Raw genomic sequence first — 21,566 nt, forward strand, 5'->3', positions numbered from 1 at the left:
AAAACGTGTAGGTGTCATGCCCTCATTTTTAGAGTCAGATGACTCAAAATAGCCTGAGAGCCCTCATCTCATACTGTCCTTTCACTCTTTTGACCATATTTTGATAAATTTTTCAGAAGCAATACAAGAATTGGCATAGCTATTTATGTAAATGTCAGCTTATATTGGAGCTACAGGAAAATGGTCTAATGTAACCCATGCTTCTCCTTAATGTACAAATCATGTTTTCTGTTATCTGGGAAAATCAAAGAGGTCCAAAATACCTGACTTCCTAGTATGCTAAATACTGATCACCATTACTTAGATTCAGAAATCCTTGTTCATATCTATAAAGTTTTGATATCATTAACTGATTCAAATAAGTAAAGTATGAATTTGCTTTTTATGTGGCTTTGGGTTCCTATATCCACCAATGGGCTATAACTATATTACAATGCTTCAATAAATAAAGAATTAAAAGAGTACATTTAACTTCAGATATAGTCATCATCAGGCATGTCTGACGTGAAGTGAATGTGTCTGCCCTATTGTTACAACATATTTACACAGGGAATTACTCACAAAATGTGTTAGTTATCTCTTGCGGGGTAGCAGATTATCCCAAAACATAGCAGTTTGAAACAACAAGTTTTCATTATCTCATAGTTTCTGTGAGTTATGAATTAGGGTTGTATAGCTGGGTGCCTCTGACTCAGGATCTCTCACAAGATTGCAGTCAAGGTATCAGCCAGGACTGGGGTCATTTCAAGGCCCAAATGGAAGATGATCCACTTCCAAGTATACTAACATGATTTTGGCAAAGCACAGGAGATCCACTTTCAAGCTCATTCATTGACTGTTTACAAACCTTACACACTTCCCTGATATAAACCAGTGACGTTAATCCCTTGCCATGTAGGTTTTTCAATAGGTTTACTCACCACATGGCAGCTCACTTTCTCCAGACCAAGGGCTCCAAGAAAGAAAAAGTCAGAGGGATGATCAAGAAGGAAGCCACAGTCTTTTAAAAATCTAATTTCATAAGCAACATCCTATCACTTTGCTTTTTTTTTTTGTAGAAACAAATCTTAGGTCTAACTCACATTCAAAGGAGAGGGACTTACACAGCACACAAATGCCGGGAGATGGAGATCTTCAAGATCCATTTTAGAAACTGTCTGCCGCAGTCCACCCTTTGGCCGCCGATGGTTCATGTCCCTCCCACATACAAAGACTCACTCTCTCCCGGAGTCCCCAGTCTCATCTCATTACAATTAAGCCAGGGCATGCTAGGTTATACTGCAGTAGCAACTCTAAAATCCTGTTGATTTAAAACAATAGAGATTACTTCTCTATCATCCTACATGTCTATTATGGGTTGGTTAAGGATTGTTTTCCTCACTCAGTCTCCAAGATCATTGAAGCTGGAGGGAGGGAAGAGCAAATTGATGACTATTAAAGGCTTCTACATGGAAGTGACATGTGTTACTTCTGCTCAAATAACAGAGCCACACTAATTTCAAAGGTATAAGGAACTACATTTCTACCATGTGCCTGAAAAGAAGAGAAATAGAAGTATCAATGAACAGCCCAAAAGACTAACATGATGGGTAAAGTCACATATTTCACCTCTACCTACGTACATACCAAAATGATTATGGACCAAATTTTGACACATTTAACTCATTCTACAAATATTTAACAAGTACTGTTGTACATTAAGTTTTTGCAAAATGCTAAGGCCTAAGCAGAGAAAAAAGCAGTCCCTATCTTCTGGTTCCTCAATATATTGGGCAAAGAGATAAGTATATAGATAAGTTCAGAATAGAAGTCGTTATAAAATGTCATTTAAGACATAGTAAGACATGTAACTCAGACTTAAAGAGTGAGGAGATCAGAGATCTTAAAGTAGATGAAAGTAAAGAGGAGATCAAAAGGTCTTAAAGTAGATGAACTCTGGTGAGTTCTGATAGATGTGTAGAAATAGGCCACGTAAGGAAAATCAAGAAAGACATTTTTCAGTGTTGCTTTAATAAAGTGAATTTATGATGATTATCTTCTAGGTCAAAAGGCCTGGATTCTTCTGCATTTGCATTAACTAGTGCCTTAGCCTGATCAAGTAACTGGGCAACTGTGCACCTATACCTCCTCATCTGTGAAATGAGAAGGTTTAATTAGATGTTGTCCAAGACCTCTTCCAACTATAAAATTGTATGATTGTTTCTGGCTCTAGAGGACATTTTTTAAAGTAGGCTTTATAGGATAATTATAAAATAATTACCTTATAAAGCAATCACTTACTAAAACAGTTCAGTAAACACTGATGGGAAATTCCCATATCAGAAAATAGTGGAATTGTTTTCCCATCCCTTCTGAGACACACTATGTTCAAAATTGATCACAAAAAGAATAAGATGTTGTTCAGGATAGAATGATATAAAGTAGTTCTTCGTAGCAAACTTTTACTCTTGTGATATTTTTCATCCTTAATCTACCACTCTAGATATTTCTAATGATTCTCCTACGTAGACTCTTCCTATTTTATGTATTGGATTTGTCTATTTGCCTGTGAAAGGACTCAAGCCCTCCCTCCCCTACACACACAATTTATTATGCACCAAAATTCCGTTGCCAGATTAATTTGCACCCTCATAATTCTACAGAATACCATGCTTTTCACTTGACTCACCAACACTTCATGGATTCTCTGACTTCAAAGAAAAATCCTTGGCAGTGATGTTCAAATCTTCACCACTCACAGCACAATCATTGTTCTCCTACTAGTCAACTAGACTCTGGGTCAGGAGCCTTCCTGCTTCCACCTCAAGCCTTCATTCTCTCTCTCCTCTTTCACTGATCGAACCTAGACATTCAAAGCAAGTACCCCTACCAGGTATTGGCAAAGACGTGATACAACAGGAACACATGTATTTCAGGGGAGTATAATTGCTACATCCACTTTGGGAAGCAGTTTGGCATTATCTACTGAAGTTGAACATGTATGTACCAGATGATCCAGCAGTTCCAGTCCTCATTGTATACAACATGTGTACCAAGAAATATTTTACAAGGATGTTTATTGCAGCATTAATTATAATTGCTCTAAACTAGAAATGACCCAGTGTTCAATAACAATAGAATGGATATAGAAAGTGCGGTATATTCAAATGATTTTTGACAAATTGCAACATGAATGAAACCAATGAGCATAACGGTGAATAAAGAAGCCAGACACAAAGCAATATGTAATATATGATTATATTTATATAATGTTCAAGACAGCTCTAAACTATAGGGTTAGAAATCAAGATAATGTTTGTTTACCTTTGATGAAGAGGGGGAAATGGGATTGTGAGGGAGCATGAGGTAGCTGTAGCCGTAGAAATGTTCTATATTTTGAGCCAGGTGGTGTTTACCTGGTGTTAGCTTTTGTATGATTCATTCCTTATGCACTTTTCTATAAGTGCACTGTACTTTGAATTAAAAAAAAATAATTTAGAAAGTACTTGGGCTTTCAAAAACTCCTGCGTGTTTTTTTTAAAGAGACCATGTGGAAACGCACAGTCAAAAAACCTCTCATTCTTAGCCAAAGCAATCTTGAGAACTGGAGCTGGAGGAATCAGGCTCCCTGACTTCAGACTATACTACAAAGCTACAGTAATCAAGACAGTATGGTACTGGCACAAAAACATAAATATAGATCAATGGAACAGGATAGAAAGCCCAGAGATAAACCCATGCACATATGGTCACCTTATCTTTGATAAAGGAGGCAAGAATATACAGTGGAGAAAAGACAGCCTCTTCAATAAGTGGTGCTGGGAAAACTGGACAGCTACATGTAAAAGAATGAAATTAGAACACTCCCTAACACCATACACAAAAATAAATTCAAAATGGATTAGAGAGATAAATGTTAAGACCGGACACTATAAAACTCTTAGAGGAAAACATAGGAAGAACACTCTTTGACATAAATCACAGAAAGATCTTTTTTGATCCACCTCCTAGAGTAATGGAAATAAAAACAAAAATAAACAAATGGGATCTAATGAAGCTTAAAAGTTTTTGCACAGCAAAGGAAACTACAAACAAGATGAAAAGACAACCCTCAGAATGGGAGAAAATATTTGCAAACGAATCAACGGACAAAGGATTAATCTCCAAAAATATAAACAGCTCATGCAGCTCAATATTAAAAAACAAACAACCCAATCCAAAAATGGGCAGAAGACCTAAATAGACATTTCTCCAAAGAAGATATACAGATTGCCAACAAACACATGAAAGAATGCTCAACATCATTAATCATTAGAGAAATGCAAATCAAAACTACAATGAGATATCATCTCACACCGGTCAGAATGGCTATCATCAAAAAATCTAGAAACAATAAATGCTGGAGAGGGTGTGGAGAAAAGGGAACACTCTTGCACTGTTGGTGGGAATGTAAATTGATACAGCCACTATGGAGAACAGTATGGAGGTTCCTAAAAAAACTAAAAACAGAACTACCATACAACCCAGCAATCCCACTACTGGGCATATACCCTGAGAAAACCATAATTCAAAAAGACACATGCACCCCAATGTTCATTGCAGCACTATTTACAATAGCCAGGACATGGAAGCAACCTAAGTGTCCATCATCGGATGAATGGATAAAGAAGATGTGGCACATATATACAATGGAATATTACTCAGCAATAAAAAGAAACAAAATTGAGATATTTGTAGTGAGGTGGATGGACCTAGAGTCTGTCATACAGAGTGAAGTAAGTCAGAAAGAGAAAAACAAATACTGTATGCGAACACATATATATGGAATCTAAGAAAAAAAACAAAAAAGGTCATGTAAAACCTAGGGGTAAGACAGGAATAAAGACACAGACCTACTGGAGCATGGACTTGAGGATATGGGGAGGGGGAAGGGTAAGCTGTGACAAAGCGAGAGAGTGGCATGGACATATATACACTACCAAACATAAAATAGATAGCTAGTGGGAAGCAGCTGCATAGCACAGCGAGATTAGCTCGGTGGTTTGTGACCACCTAGAGGGGTGGGATAGGGAGGGTGGGAGGGAGGGAGAGAGATGCAAGAGGGAAGAGATTTGGGAACATATGTATATGTATAACTGATTCACTTTGTTATAAAGCAGAAACTAACACACCATTGTAAAGCAATCATACTCCAATAAAGATGTTAAAAAAAAAAAAAAAAAAAAACCTCTCATTCTTTAGTGATGAGATGCACATTTGTTATCCCAGTTTGTATATCCTGCCATATGTGTTATGAAAATCTTATACTCCAGTAACCTTCTTTACTGTAGAATATTTTTCCTAAGTTTCTATGTTAATTGAAATGTGGTTTAAGGTAGGATTTTTCTGTTCAATTAACAAAGTTCCAAATCACTCAATCTACTAAATATTTACAGTAGAAAGGGAACAAAATAAAGAAGAGAAGGAGAGGAGGAAGGGTCAAAAATATGTTGCTTAGGGTGTCTGACATGTTTGACAAAACAAAACTTTAAAACATACTCTCTTCCTGATCTAAACTGATTTTCTGTTCTACAGTCTGCATGTGAAAAAACAAATTTGATAATTTTGAACAGTTACCTTTAGGTATTTCAAATTTTATTTTTTTCTGGCTGTTTGCTTACCTAGTATTGCTTATCTAATACAAACTTGAATCCATGAAAAATGGGACTAAAGAAAAACATGTGCAAGCGATTCCAAATAAAAGTGAATGAAAACTCCTATTGAAATCTCTTTAATATGTAATTTTAAACCACTTTAAAGGGTCACAGCTACTTGTGCTAATGTAGGAACTGTTTTAAAATGGCATGCTATTTTGATAATCAGGATTTTTTTGGTGTTTTAGGATAGAGTTGACAGAAGAAAAGATCTTCATATGAAGTAAACTTTTTGAAAATTTAAATAGAGTTGTAAAAAGAGCATATAAATTCAACTCCATCTTTCTGTTAAAATGCCTTTTTAAAGTTTGAAGTATTTTAATTAAAATATGCCTATTACGTAAGATAGAGTCATGAGTCATTAATGAAACTTGGAATTTTCACATTATAACAGAAGGGATGCCATATAGCAAAGATAAAAATTACAGTGAGGAAATCCAAAGTATTTTTTTATGTGTCAGAATGTAAAATAACATGATTTGACTTCAGCTAACTCTGTTTAAAAAATAAAAGATGATATTCTTCCAATGTGAAACACACTAGAGGAAAGGCTATTTATGAGATGTTTCTTATTTCTGTGGGGGGAACAAAAAACTGGGGTTATGTCCAAAGTAAATGGAAACCTTCAAAAGTTCTTAGAACAATTTCCAGTGAACATCTGTAACTACTAAAAGTATATCAGCCGAGATTATACCTCACCATGGACAGTTCTGCTATTGAAAGTTATTGACTTTAGCTCTTACAGCTTCTTCAGCTGCAACAATTAGTTAGAACTTTGGCAGAGAGCATAGAGATGAAAGAACCCATGCCTTTACACCAGTTCTCTTCTTGTGTGCTTCATCCTCTCACCCGTATCAGGCATGTTCTGTGAGCTGGAGGGTGTGCTTACTTGGTGAAATCAACTGCCAAAAATCCATTTTCTCCCACTTAGAGGAATTTATGATCCATCTTATCCTTAGTCTTCAGAAAAGAAACAAAATTGAGACTTAATAATTTGCACTTTGGCCACATGTAGGAAATTCAGTTGACCTAAACATGAAGCATGACTTAGAAAGAATTGAATGTTTTCTATTCTGGGCTGGCGTTACATACTTTCTGTTGTCTCCTCTACTAGATCAACTGGTGATTAGGTTGATATTTGTAGTCAGAAAGGAAAGGTAGCTTTGGAGTGGTCTGAGAAGAAGAAGAGTTGCATTCATGTCTATAAAATCTCTAAGAAATGGCTTCAGTTGGCAGATCCAATGGTGCATTTGCCTGACACTCAAGAGACAAGTGCTTTACCAAGGTAAATGGTATATTAACATTGATGTGAGTGAACTACAAATGTATTAAAGCTATCATAAAATATAGCCTAACGGTGCCGTTAAGCAATAATCTAAGTGAGTTGCAGAATAGTGCCTGAGGATTTTTACTTCAGGTTAAAAGGCAATGCAGTTGCATGTCTAGCAGGAAAAGCTTCCTCTTAATTCTTCAGAAAAGAAGCAGGGAGATCTGACCATCTCTATATTTTCCTCACTTAAACAGGGCTGAAAGTAAAGGAAGTATGCGTCTGAAAGTTAGGTTCTGCCAAACAGGACTCAATTTAACCTGTAAGTGGACAATAGTAAAGAGACAGATGGGTGAAATTTATGGAGAGCCCTTTGGGAAGTGGCCTCAAACAGGTGGCTTCCCAAAAGGAGTCAGTGTATGTAGTGTTTTTAGCTGTAGAAGAAAGGTGAGAAAGAGGTGGGTTGGCAATAAGTACATGGTTGCTTGCTGACTAAGGCTTGATATTGCTTGTCAGGTGTGTCTATTTTTGTCTGAAATTCAAAAGCTATTTCATTGTACTATGAGAAGAGCAGAAGGTCTTGGGTTCTGTGATTGGTTATTGTTTTGAAAAAGAAAGATAATTATCTTTCATTTTCTCTCCATTGGCGCTAAATCCCCAGTGGCAGTTTGAAGGACATTCCAAATCACTGCAACTACAGTAGGGAGTTTTTGAGTCTGTTATTTCTGACTAACGTTTTGCAAATGCTCTCACCATTCTACCCGAAACTGCAAATAGAAGCCTACAAAAGCAGTTTTGCAAAAAATGTTTCAATGTTGTCACTTGCTTTGAACTCCAAAGCAAAATCAGATTCTACCTTTAAGGTTTTTACCAAAAGGTACTTTGAAGACTGTGCCAAAAGAAGCCTTGCATCCCCCCACGCCCAAAGGGAAAACTGTATTTACAATAATATGTCCTATGAAATCTTCATGGTACATTTTATCATATAAAATTGAAGTTATTAAAAAATAGAGAGAGATGGTCATCATGTGCCATATACTATGTTCCAGCTGTAACCTAGAACAAAACAAAACCAGTTTCTGTGGGAGTACTATAGCTTATAATCCAATGGGGGAGGTCAAACAGATTAAATAATCACAGTCTTTGTAGGCTAAGTGCTGTAATACCCACCATTTTAATCGCTCAGAGAACTAAAATTTATCCATCTGTTGATGAACATTTAGGTTGCTTCCATATCTTGGCAATTGTAAATAATGCTGTTATGTACATTGGGGTGCATATATCTTTTTGAATTATTGTTTTTGTTTCTTTTGGTTATACACTTTTGATTAGAATTGCTGGATGACAGTTACTTCTATTTTTAGTCTTTTGAGAAGCCTTCATACTGTTTTCCACAGTGGCTGCACCAATTTACATTCCCACCAACAGTTTTTTTTTTTTTTTGGCGGTACTGCGTGGCTTGTGGGATCTTGGTTCCCTGACCAGGGATCAAACCTGTGGCCGCTGCAGTGGAAAGGCAGAGTCCTAACCACTGGACCACCAGAGAAGTCCCACTTGTGTTCTTTTTGATGGAAGCCGTTCTGACAGGTGTGAGATGATATCTCTTTGTGGTTTTGATTGCATTTCCCTGATGATTGTTGATGTTGAGCATCTTTTCATATGCCTGTTGGGTATCTACATGTCCTCTTTTGGAAGAATGTCTATTCCAGTCTTTTGCCCCCTTTTTTGATCAGGGTTTTGGTTTGTTTGTTTTTATTTTTTGATGTTGAATTGTATGAGCTGTTTCTATATTTTGGATATTAACCACTTTTCGATCGTATCATTTGCAAATATTTTCTCCCATTCAGTAGGTTGTCTTTTCATTTTGTCAGTGGTTTCCTTTGATATGCAAAAAGCTTTTAAGTTTAATTAGGTCCCATTTGTTTATTTTTGCTTTTATTTCCTTTGCTTTAGGAGAGAGATCAAAATTTTTTTTTCTGTGATTTATGTCAAAGAGTGTTCTGCCTATGTTTTCCTGTAAATTTTTATAACATCTTGTCTTACATTTACATCTTTAATCCATTTTGAGTTTGTTTTTGTATATGGCATTAGAGAATGTTCTAATTTTATTCTTTTACATGTAGCTGTCCAGTTTTCCGAACACCATTTATTGAAGAGACTGTCTTTTCTCCATTGTATATTCTTGCCTCCTTTGTCATAGGTTAATTGACCATAGTGTGTGCATGTATTTCTGAGCTCTCTATTCAGTTCCGTTGATCTGTTTGTGTGCAAGTACCATACTGTTTTGAGGACTATAGCTTTGTAGTATAGTCTGAAGCCAGGGAACATGATTCCTCCAGCTCTGTCTTCTTTCTCAATTTTGTCTTGGCCATTTTGGGTCTTTTGTGTTTCCATATAAAATTTTAAGTTATTTGTTAAGATGTGGTATACACACACACACACACACACACACACACACACACACAATGGACTACTACTCAATCATAAAAAAGAAGGAAATTTTGCCATTTGCAACAACAGGGATGGACTTTGAAGGTATTATGCTGAGTGGAATAAGTCAGACAGAGAAAGACAAATACTGCATGATATCACTTTATATGTGAAATCTAAAAACTACAACAAACTAATGCAGATAGCAAAAAAGAAATAGACTCACAGATATACAGAACAAATTAGTGTTTACCAGTGGGGAGAGGAAGTGGGAGAGGGACAGTATAGGGGTAGGGGATTAAGAGGTACAAACTATTAAGTATAAAATAAGCTACAAGGAGATATTGTACAACACAGGAATATAGCCAATATTCCATAATAACTATGAATGGAATCTAACCTTTAAAAATTGTGAATCACTACATTGTACACCTATAACTTATATAACATTGTATATCAACTAAACTTCAATAAAAAAAGAACCAAAGTTTGATTCTCATTTACCTGAAACTCCAGTGCCAGTAGATGTTTCTAGTCAGGGCCAGGTGATGGATAGTCATTTTTGTAACACTCTTAGTGTGAATAGACTTTATTAGCGGAGGTGAGAGGTGATCCTGAAAGATGTGACTGCAGGACAAGGCTCTTTCCTTCTTAGGGATCTTTCTTCTGTAGGTCCTCAGGGATTCTACCTGCAGATAGGAACACAGAATAAAGGATCATGTATGAGATGTTTTAAGGCAAGGACTGATTGTGGCATGATTTATATTTGGCTGTATTCCCTTGTGAAGAATTCAGTCACATCTCACATCTATCTGAAAGAACATAGCCCGGCTCTGTAACAAGAGGAAAAGGCAAACAGTTTTCTAAACAACTAGCCAGTTTCTGTGACACAAGGTAACGTGATAAGGAAGTACACAGAGCTGTTGGAGCATCTAAAAAATACATTGAAGTGAAACTTGGAGGAAGCACGATGTCAAGGAAGGCTTTCTGCATGAGATGACAACTTCCCTGGGAATTGAAGGAGGAACAAGAGTTGAACGTGTGAAAAAGAGTTGAGAAGAAGGTTGTCTGGACAGAAGGAAATAATTCTAAAAACAAACAGGAATAATTAGGATATTCTAAATTCTATTAAGGAATTAAGACAAAGTGCTTTTTTACATGTTTCAGAGTATGAATTTTGAAAAATTAATAATGAGATTATTTTCCATAAATGTAATTCTGATAAGATTTAGAATTCTTCCATGTGAGTTAGTCCCAGGATCAATAGGGAGACAAGGATTTGCTTTATCTTGGCTGCTATGGTTTAAGTGATCCCCTTAAGAACTTTGGCAGCATCCAGCTCCACAAAGACCAGAGGATGGGAAATTTGAAAGTATTATGTAATTTCAGGAAGCAACAAACTATGACATTCATTAGACTTGATGAAATAGATGTTGTAAGAAGCTAATTTAACCATTTTATGTTAGACATTATAATCCCAATTCAGAATTGTAAGGAATGTTCAATATCCTTTACTTTCCATCATGTGAACAAAAGAACATTCCATATTGAGTTGGTATTTCACTCTTTCAGTTAAAGATTGTATGACATAAAATTGATACCAGCTTCTCATTAACCCTCTTGTTTTTTCTCCTCTCTGTCTCAATCCCCCCTAAAAAAAAAAAAAAAAGAATGGTGAAAATATGATATGTCGAAGACAACTTAGGGTTTGAAATATTTTTTTTAAATAATTTTTATTTCTATTTTTCTGATTAGGTTTTGAGCTTCTTGAGGCCAAGGACTGTGTCTGAAAACACATACAGTGGCTAACACAAGGTAAGTCTACAACACATCTTAACTCCTTCTCTTCCTAGGGTCCTAGCACCCTGATAAAATGCCTGATATGTAGTTGGCGCTCAACAAATATTGGTTAGGATGAATGGATGGGTGGATGAAATATTCAAACATTATATTATATTCACTTGGTATTCCTCTTATAAAATATACTAAGACTGAGTTGTTTTTTTTTTCTTTTATAAATAAAATTACAACACACTCAAAACAGTGGAACAACTAGGAAAAAAATCTGTCAATGACAGATTTATTTTTCAGTTCTGAATTATAGATGGTGTTAGTCATGAGTATGTGAGAAATCTAACAATGGGTTAACGTTTTGATCTGGAGCAGCAGATGCCTAAAAGATTTAAATGTTGATTGAATTTAGCTGCTGCTGCCATGAAATTATTAGCCCTTGGCAGTGGTCTCGCCTATATACTTTATTTTGGTTCTTCTGGAGCTACAAAGCTATTTATTGTTAATGAGGGAATAAAGTGAGAAAACAAAGTAGCAAATAGATTAACAAAATTTTAACTGTCTAATCTCTGTTAAACAGCTGCAGGTTATCAATTTTCACTACCTTCCAACAAAACTTTGCTATTAACACAGCTTTGTTACCTTACATATCCTCTCTCTAATATAATCATTCATCTATCATAATACTTTTTGATAAAATTCTCTACCAAGTACCTTTTTTCATTGCAGCTTCACAGTGTGCGTCTAATCTTAAAATTATAATTCTTTGAAATAAATAATTCCTATGCTTGCTAAGATATTTGATCTGTTGGCTCACCACTTAAAACTATTATCTAGTATAAATATGTTATAACTTATAAAATAAACTTAATGGTTTTTAATTGATGTTTCTAAATGCAAATTTTTTAAATGAAGTTTACAAAGTTTAGAAGTTCTTTAGCATGCTCAAATACTCTTATCTGCTAAAAATGTTGTATTCCCAATTTAAAGGACAGGATGCCACGTCCCATATTTCCTTTTAACTTCATTTTGGGGTTGATACTTCTTATGACTCTAAGGAAAAGCATGTATCTGTATATAGAAAAGGTACACAAAGATCCTTCAGAAACCAAGATGCCATTGAAGTCAAATAAGATGAGGATTAAACAAACAAATAAGAGATGGAGATAGTAGGAAATTTAATTTCAGGCTTTCAGCCTATTTCCCCTTTGGTTCCTCACTGTTTCTATTTTATACATTAAGATTCAGCTCACTTTTACCCTAAAGCTTTCTTGGATACTCCCCGTCAAAATGATGTCTTATTCTTCTTCTGAACTCCCATGTGTCTTTGTTCATGACTCTCTTATGATACTAATAATTCTGCTTTTATGGTTCAGCAATTTGTATAGATCAGTTCCCATCTTCTGAGCATGTTATATTCCAGAGTTAATTTAAAAACCAGTTGTTTGGAAATCCAAGTTACTTATTCTCATAAAACTAATAATAGAAGTGATGTTCCTATTTTCTTTTAAGTTCTACTGCTGTTTGATCTAGTGCCGACCGAAATATTTCAAATATACCTCCATTTATGACATTGCTTCTTCAGGACAAATCAATTCTATTATAAGGTGAAGCCCAGTACACTTTCTTTAGGGCATTATATTTGATCAGTATTTACCAATTTGTCTTCCCCTTCATTTATCTAAGACCACCAGCTCGCTCACAGTGTTGTTTCAGGGCACTGTGTTAGAAATTCTTATTTCCCTTTCTAGTCTGTGAATGTTATATAATCAGTCTTGATTGCAGGCATCTAAATCCAATACTTTGCAAAATATTTAACTTCTTAATCTTGCCAAAGAAAAGACAGCTTTCTTATTTAATGTATCTCTTAAATATATTTAACCTTTGTTTTTGCTATGCATATTATGTGCAAAGCAATTTGCACACCTATTTCATTTACTTTTCACATTATACTTCTGAGGTTAGTACTCTAATTATCTCCCCGTTAGGATGAAGGACCTGAGAATTGGAGAAACTAAATATCTTACCCAATGTCATACAAGTGGTAGTAGTATCAGAATTCTAACCCAGTAGAACTCCAGAGACAACAAGGCCACTATGTTTTGACATGGTCCTTGATTGCTCTGAGATGAGAGAACTAAAACCATCTTACTAGATGGCAAAAGCACGAGGCTTCCACTCTCCTGCCAGTTCCTCCTTAAGTGCCTGGGTTGTAAACTTTTTGAAAGGAACGTCTGTGTCTTTTTACTCATGTTTATACTCCTCACAGTGGCTGAAAGACTGCCTTGACATCATGGATACTTAATAAGTGATTGACTGAGAACATTATGAGATATATAAAATACTGTTAATGATAAATACACTATTCTGTAATTAAAGGTTTAAAACACTTTGCCTTAGGGCCATTGACCAAGTTTAGTCAATTTGGTTAAATGAGCTTTCTTCTTCATGTAATTGTGTCACTTTTCATAGTTGGATCAAGCTAATGCTAGCAAGAAACTGTTAAAAAGTCTGAATTTGGAAATTCACAGATATGTGGGGTGAACCTGATATTACTGTGGGTTCTATATCCAAATGTTGTGCTAATTTTGGCAAGTGCAATTTAGTTTCTTGTTAATGATAACATTTGAATATTTGCCGTGTCGTATCATGTTTTAATATAAGGACCAATGCCAATGCCTATAAATATTTTCATATAACTAATAGTAACCTTCTGCAGTTTTAGTCAATTCTTGGAATTGCATCAATTAAGAAAGTCAGAAATACTATGTTTTTTTTAGGTGATTTTAAGAGTTGTTTATAAAGTTCTGACTAGCACTATTTTAGAGAAATAAAGCAGATCTGCTAACTAAGGCATCCCATTAAGTGAGCCTGATTTCAGTTATTCTGAGTGAAGAAGTAATTAACATTATACACAGCAGGGACATATTCAGGTCTCTATTATAGTTTTTTGATTACAGTATTAACTTGACAGTCTCAGATAGAGAACAAGTTAATCTAATTAAGGGAAGGTTAATTGTGTATGCAGACTGTATGGCCAGAAGAAGAAAGCTCAGCAGGATGTTTTCTGGGCATTTCTGCTTGAGAGAGTTACTTTTTTTATTCAGCGGTAATAACCAAAATGTTCATATTATACACATAGCATTAAAAAGAAAGACTTATTCCAAGGATTTACTAGCAAGACAATTTAGGAACTATGATATGTATAATCTAATGGTGTGTATGGGGGTTGACTAAATGCTTTCCAGCTCTAACTGCTTTCCAGCTCCATAATTGTAGTGATTCTGCACCATGAATAGACTTAGAGTTTAATTCAATGTCTACATTTGTATGGTTAGAGAACATCAGAACTAAAATATACTTTAAAGACTTCAGGCCATGCTTTGTACATGATAAATTTAGACCCAGAGAAGAAAAATGGGCTGCCCAAGATCAAAAAGGTATTTGGTAGAATATCTGTGACTCAGGTTCTTTTTTGTTTTGTTTTGTTTTTTTAACTATGCCTTGAAAACCATATTATCTTTTGAATTAAAAAGAAAAATAGAAAAGGAAAGAAAAATTGAGACAAAGACGAGGGAAGTTCACATAATTCAGTCTCCTACTCCATAGGAAACTTCCCCATGACACACAGTCAGCCAGTCAGTGATTAAAACTATACATAAACCTCATTTTCATTACTGGGTAGCTCCAACTGCAAGAAAAGTCTTCTTCATATTGATGCAAAAATATACCTGTCTTTATTTCTTCCTTTAGTCTTCTGTTTTCTGTGTAAAATATCCATACCTACTTCATCCATTCTTTTTACGACGTGAGTTTCAGATATTTCATCCTGTGATACCTTCTCCTAGCATATCAATAAAATGTTTCAGGTTGATGCCTAGAATTAAACACAATGTGACACATGTTACCTGGGTGCTACCATAAGTACGTGGAAACACTATTATCTCTTGATCTGACCATTGTGCTTTTGGCTTTTTAAATTAACTGTGCCTTTTGCATGATTTCAGTTGCCCTTATGAAACAACTAAAGCCTAATGCTGTTTTTCACATGGACTACTATAAATAAGGGGTTCACACCTGTTTTTAAATTGGATTATTTTTATCATGTTTAAGTCCAGATTGACAGGATTAAACATATTTGCTATCATCATCACCATAAACATCAAAAACATTACTAGTTTGGGTTATTTGAGTTGCTCAAGAAAGTGATGATGATTAAAAAAAAAAGATTTTAAGTCTAAATTTAGTTCATAATGACTAAAAATAAAACAAGTAGTATAAAATAAATTGTAAGATAGTTATACAGATTATAGCATATTTCTCCCTAAAAATGTGATATATTAATCAATATAAAGTATAAATCTTCTAGTTTTGGTCATATTCATCAATTCTCTTCTAGAAATAGAAGCTGAAAATGGTTAGGTCCCTTCAATTTTGCTGTGAACTTTAAGTTGCTCTTAGAAGATAAAGTCTTGGGCTTCCCTGGTGGCACAGTGATTGAGAGTCCGCCTGCCGATGCAGGGGACACGGGTTCGTGCCCCGGTCCAGAAAGATCCCACATGCCGCGGAGCGCCTGGGCCCGTCAGCCATGGCCGCTGAGCCTGTGCGTACCGCAAAAAAAAAAAAAAAAAAAAAAGGTAAAGTCTTAATTAAGAAAAAAAAAAAAAATCCTGCCTTACAATTTTTTTCTCCAAATGAGGGTAGTCTTTAGGAGAATATATATACTTAAATCAAGACAAGAAGGAAAAAATTCCCTAAGTAAAGAAGGTTAGGAGAAAATGAATGGTATTTAACAGCTGAGTAGAGCTGTAAATAGAAGTTGACTTGTAACTCCCAGTGAACTTAATTGTCAAATCGTCCAACATTATATTTATGCAAATTTAGATGTCCCTCTCTAGACATAAATGACTGAATAAATAAACTGAATAATTTTAATCAAATTCAATTATAGGTGTTCAAGTGTAGAACTAGAACAATCACAGTAGTACACTGAGAAACTTCTTAGGTGTCAAATCCCTGTGTTCACATTTAACTGTCTCATTTTCTTCCACTATTTTCCTATTTATAGGCTGTAGAAAGATGGGTAATGAAATATCAGGGTAGCATTTTGAGGTTGTCTGAAATACTAAATTTTGGTGCCTGATAGCTGACATCTGCTGTCCAAAGGAATGGGCTTGGAGACTCAGTTATAAAGGATTACCCAGAAGTTAAGTTCAAGAATGATGTATAAAAGGCTGTGAGGTTGTTTTGTTTGTTTGCTTTGTGTTGTTTTTTTTTTTTTGAGATCTCCAGGATCTGGGAACTAAACTATACCCATTGCATTTGGCTCTGTATTTCTAAATTATGCAAGTTTGTGCTAGTACCTGACCTATTTCTCAAACATTCAATGGGATGAAGACAGGAGTGCCTAGAATGGACTATGTTGAACAGGGAGATAGTTGCCTGGGTCAGGGGCAATGTATAGGAAGGGAAGTAACAAAACAGGGTCATATAAGGAGGGGAGTGTAAAATGGGCAGTAAGTATCGTTTTGAGTCCTAAGTTTATAAGAATTGTTAAGACAATCTTTTGTACATTTGATAAACATGCCTTGTATGATCTTATATAATTTATTAAAAAATATTTTAGGGGTTAATTGTTTTGGTGGTGGATGGCCTAAAGATACTTTTTATAAAAATCTCATTTTTTTTTTAAATCTTGAGCACATGAAGGGGTTCCAAACTTTAAAAAAAAAAAAAAAAAAGACTTTTGAATCTGATCCCAGATTTTCCTATGCAGAATCATATTTTTTAAATCATATTTTAAAAGATCAGAAATCGCCTGTAGTTATAGAATGGAATTATGAAATTTCCTATGTAATATCTTTGGTTTGAGACAGCTGTCTACAGTTTACTTGAGATTTTCATATTACTGCAATTTAAAACCATAGAAATGTCAAAAAAAGATTGTCTATATAATGTTTTCTCCTCGAGCACAGGATTATGCTCCTAAAAATCCTTGAGACAGATAAATTTTTACACATTAGACCTATAAAATTTACAAGGTTATATTTGTACCAATCTAAGTTAATTTTATCTTCATTGAAAGTAGGTAGGCATGGGACTTCCCCAGTGGCACAGTGGTTAAGAATCTTCCTGCCAGTGCAGGGGACACGGGTTTGAGCTCTGGTCCGGGAAGATGCCACATGCCACGGAGCAACTAAGCCCGTGTGCCACAACTACTGAGCCTGTTCTCTAGAGCTCGCGAGCCACAACTACCGAAGCCCACGTGCCTAGAGCCTGTGCACCACAGCAAGAGAAACCACCACAATGAGAAGCCCGTGCACCACAATGAAGAGTAGCCCCCGCTCCCCGCAACTAGAGAAAGCCCGCACACAGCAACAAAGACCCAACACAGCCAAAAGTAAATAAATAAAAATAAATTTATTTTTAAAAAAGTAGGTAGGCGTAATAAGTAAAAGCAGTTGTAATAATTTATCTTACATGAGTAATTGTGGGTATGCACAAAGTCATTTCTTCTTTCTTCTATCCACTGAATATTTATTAACCAGTCAGTGCCCTAGATGATTGAAATACAAAGATGAAAAGAAAAAGTGAAACCTGCCCTCAAGCAGTTTACGACTTACTGCAGAGACAAGATGAAAGAAATAAGTGTAACAATGTTTTATAGTACCTTTTAAGGTAGAAACATGCATTGGCGAAAATTGGGGCATACAGCTAGCGTACCTTACAGTAGACCAGGTGCTCCAGATGCTGGTGATACAGTGTTGAACAAAAATGTTTTATGTTGGAGTAGGGGAGGTAGATGGTAAAGAGAAATAATTGGGGTATAGAGTATATTAGATAGTGAAGAGCAGGGGTGAGGTTTAAAATATTTAGCAACCAGCATAAATGAGTACCTACTCATCAAATAGATATGAGGCCTCTCAGAAGGGAAGTTTACTCTACCTGCTGAATATCAGACTCAGAATCAGCACTAATAGGAAAACAAAAGCAGGGAAGGAAAATTAAAGTATCAGGTTAGGAGAATATTGAAATTTTAGAAATTTTGGACTGAGAGATGATTTCTGAGTAAAACTCTCAAGAAAGCAGAAGAGTTAGTCATGTAGATACTGGCGGAAGACCATTCTAGACAGGGGAAATAGGAGGTATAACGGCTACACCTGCTATACCTGCTTGCTGGGGGGAAGCTTACTTGAACTGAGCAACAGCAAGAAGGCCAGCATAGCTGAAGTGATAAGAAAGGAAGATCCTCATATCTCCTAGTAAGAACTTTAACTTTTGTTCTATATGAGATGATATCTCACTGAAGGTTTTGAACAGAAAAATGACATGTTTAGTCTTATATTTTAAGACGATCTTTCTGGCTTCTGGGTTGAGAACTAACTAATTGAAACAGGGGAAGTGGCGGGTATACTAGCACAGAGTCTCTTGCAATAATGCAGGCAAGAGTTGGACCAAGTTAGGCTTTGGGAGTGGGAGGAATGGTTGAATTCTAGATAGGCATTGCTTTGAAAGTAGAGCTACTTGGATTTGCCAGCAAACCAGATGTGGGGTATGGAAAAGAAAGGTCAGGAATTATACTATCTGGAAAAAAACAAATAGTTGTCTGTATGAAACTCTTTGCTAGAGCCTAGGGGACACAAATGGGGGATAAGACAGACATTATCTAAGATGGATAGTCAATTAAATAAACAGTTACAGGAGAGTTCCCAAATATGGGAAGTACTGGAGATCATGTTAAGGTTGCTTAATCTAGTCCAGATAGGTGAGGAACCACTTATTCAGGAAGTAACATGATGTCTGAGTCTAAGGGTGAATCAAATTTATTCAGGTGAGGAAAGGACATGGGGGAGAGGGAAAAGTAGCTATATTTATGTGCTTTGGATCACAAGCACTTGAAATTTGATAATATTTTATTAATGACTATTGCTATGTTTCTTTAAGGAAACTATTGCTTTGGAGAGGAAGTTATTTCAAAGGCTATATTCTAATGCATTCTTTCTTTCAAAAAATATCTGTGGACTACCCATTTTGTGCTAGGGTTTCTGTGCTGGGTGCTAAGAAGTATACCAGGATGAATTATATTTGAATCCTGCCCACAAGGGGCTAAGGATATAGTTTTATACTTAAGTTAACACCTAAATACTTAAGTTTACTAAGATATGCATTTATTGTTTCAAGTTGCTAATACACTAGATTTATAATATCATACATGGTGTGAGTTCACCCTAAAAGCATGCTGAAAAGTATCCTTAGCACCTATCAAATGGTGTAACCTATAATAATATTTGTTAAGTAATGAATATATGACTTTCCCAGCTCTAGCCTTATTTTTGCTACAGATCATTGAGACAGCCATGAAAAGTTAACATACTTTTATATTTTATGCATATTTATTCTATGAACTTTCATTATAGGATCTATGCCAAGAGGCTCTTACATCATTGCTTCTATTAAGGATTTTTTCATATATGTATAGTCATTAATAACCTTGAATTTAGTACCACTTATAGAAGATTAATTTCTCCTCATTGACACATTTACTTGCAGTCTCTCTCCCCTCTCTTATAGCAAATACTTCCACAAAAATTCTAATTTTCATCAGCATATTTGACTTTGTGATACATGCTTTCCATATATTCACAATTGTCTCTCTACTTATAAATTTCCATTTATCAGTCTTGTCTAAACATTGATTTTAAAGCTTTACAATTTAGGACCCCTGGAATCATTTTCCTTTCTTTTCAGGATCATTCCCTTTACTTGAGGAAGAAATGTTCTTCTTTCTTTTTTTTTTTTTTTTCTTTTTACTTAATTTTTTTTAACATCTTTATTGGAGTATAATTGCTTTACAATGGTGTGTTAGTTTCTGCTGTATAACAAAGTGAATCAGCTGTACATATACATATATCCCCGTATCTCCTCCCTCTTGCGTCTCCCTCCCACCCTCACTATCCCACCCCTCTAGGTGGTCACAAAGCACCGAGCTGATCTCCCTGTGCTATGAGGCTGCTTCCCACTAGCTATCTATTTTACATTTGGTAGTGTATATATATATGTCCATGAAGGTTCTTCTTTCTAATTCTCTGTGAAATCAAGTATAATTGTGTTCATATTGAAAAGAAAGACCAATAATGATTATACATACATTTTAATGTGAATATAATTTTATAATCAGAGTTACTCCATTCCATACCAATTTTCCCTTCAGATTTTGTAGGGAAAGGGAATTGATCTGGCAGCAAACAAACGCAAAGCTATGGATCTGTGAAAGTTATTAACTTCTCAGTGCCCCATTTAGCTTTTCCCTTTCCACAAGAATCAATGACAAATACACCCATCCATTTTTGTTTCTCATTAAAGCAGAAAGTTAACACAAGATGAGCGCCTCATGTATTGTCTTTCAACTTGGTAATGTTTATATTATTCTAAGAACATGGCACCACTGCCCTGCTGGTGCCACAATGTGGCAGGTACTTTTTAAGCTTTCCTGGATAGCTGTACCTATGATGTAGCCAAGCCCATAATCCACTTGAAGTTGTACTTGGTTTGAAAGTACCACAATCACCACACTTCTCCTGAATGGACTTAATTCCGCAGGTGCAAATGCTGGCTCATGATCATTCTTGACCATCTTTCTACCCTCTTACTCTCATCCCCCAGTCAGTTGTTTCAAGACTGTTTGGGAAGTCTGAGGTTGAGAAATGATGAATTTTTGACTTACTCTTTTCCTGCTTGTTTCTCTAGGTTGGAGAAAGACCATCAATAAGTACATATTTTTATATTTAGTACATTCCTTTTTTGTCCAATTGCCTTTCCAAAGCTTTTGGTTTTCTGAACATCCACTTAACCACAGCAGTGAAACAGTGAAATTCCTTGTTGCCTTCCATTGAAAATAAGGTTTGGGCCCTAAGCCAAGCTGCCTGAGCCAGCACTCATATAATTCAAAACTGGAAGAAGACAATCAATTAATCAATACTATAATTTGGAACTGACCATGGTAGTAACACTCATAGCTATTAGACTCAACTGACTGACACCATTTAGAATTAATGAGGTAGCAAGAGCAGGCAAACCAAAGATTCGTTTAAAGACTTTTCCCCTTAAATCAAACTGCCCACTCTATTTTGTTATTTTTTCTTATTTATTGATGCCACAGTGAAGTCTAATGTAAGTAAGAATTTGAAGGACAAAGAATCTTATCCATTACAGTGATGTTGAACAAGAACATTAATGAACATTTCAGGTATGGATTTCAGGAACATAATTCAGTTCAATGTTAGACTCTTCTGAACAATCTAAAAACATGACTTAAAATTAGTTTTCTGATGTTATTTGGGCATTCCTTGGTCCAATCTTGTATAACTAGAGATTGGCATATTTATTATTTGGATAAATAAATAACC

The 21,566-nt window shown here is 35.5% G+C and overlaps 1 protein-coding gene across 23 annotated transcripts in view; it reads left to right on the forward strand.

The window, feature by feature from the left end:
- The window catches only part of PTPRD (protein tyrosine phosphatase receptor type D), a 2,143,853-nt gene that overhangs the window by 1,315,385 nt on the left and 806,902 nt on the right, over positions 1 to 21,566 (forward strand). For all 23 annotated transcript variants that reach the window (XM_049711289.1, XM_049711292.1, XM_049711307.1 and 20 more), the window contains exon 9: positions 11,125 to 11,184. The gene's annotated coding sequence lies outside the window, so the exon portion shown is untranslated. The remainder of the gene's footprint in view (positions 1 to 11,124; positions 11,185 to 21,566) is intronic.

The sequence above is a fragment of the Orcinus orca genome, chromosome 6 (genome assembly GCF_937001465.1).
Source record: "Orcinus orca chromosome 6, mOrcOrc1.1, whole genome shotgun sequence".
Classification (NCBI taxonomy): Eukaryota; Metazoa; Chordata; class Mammalia; order Artiodactyla; family Delphinidae; genus Orcinus; species Orcinus orca.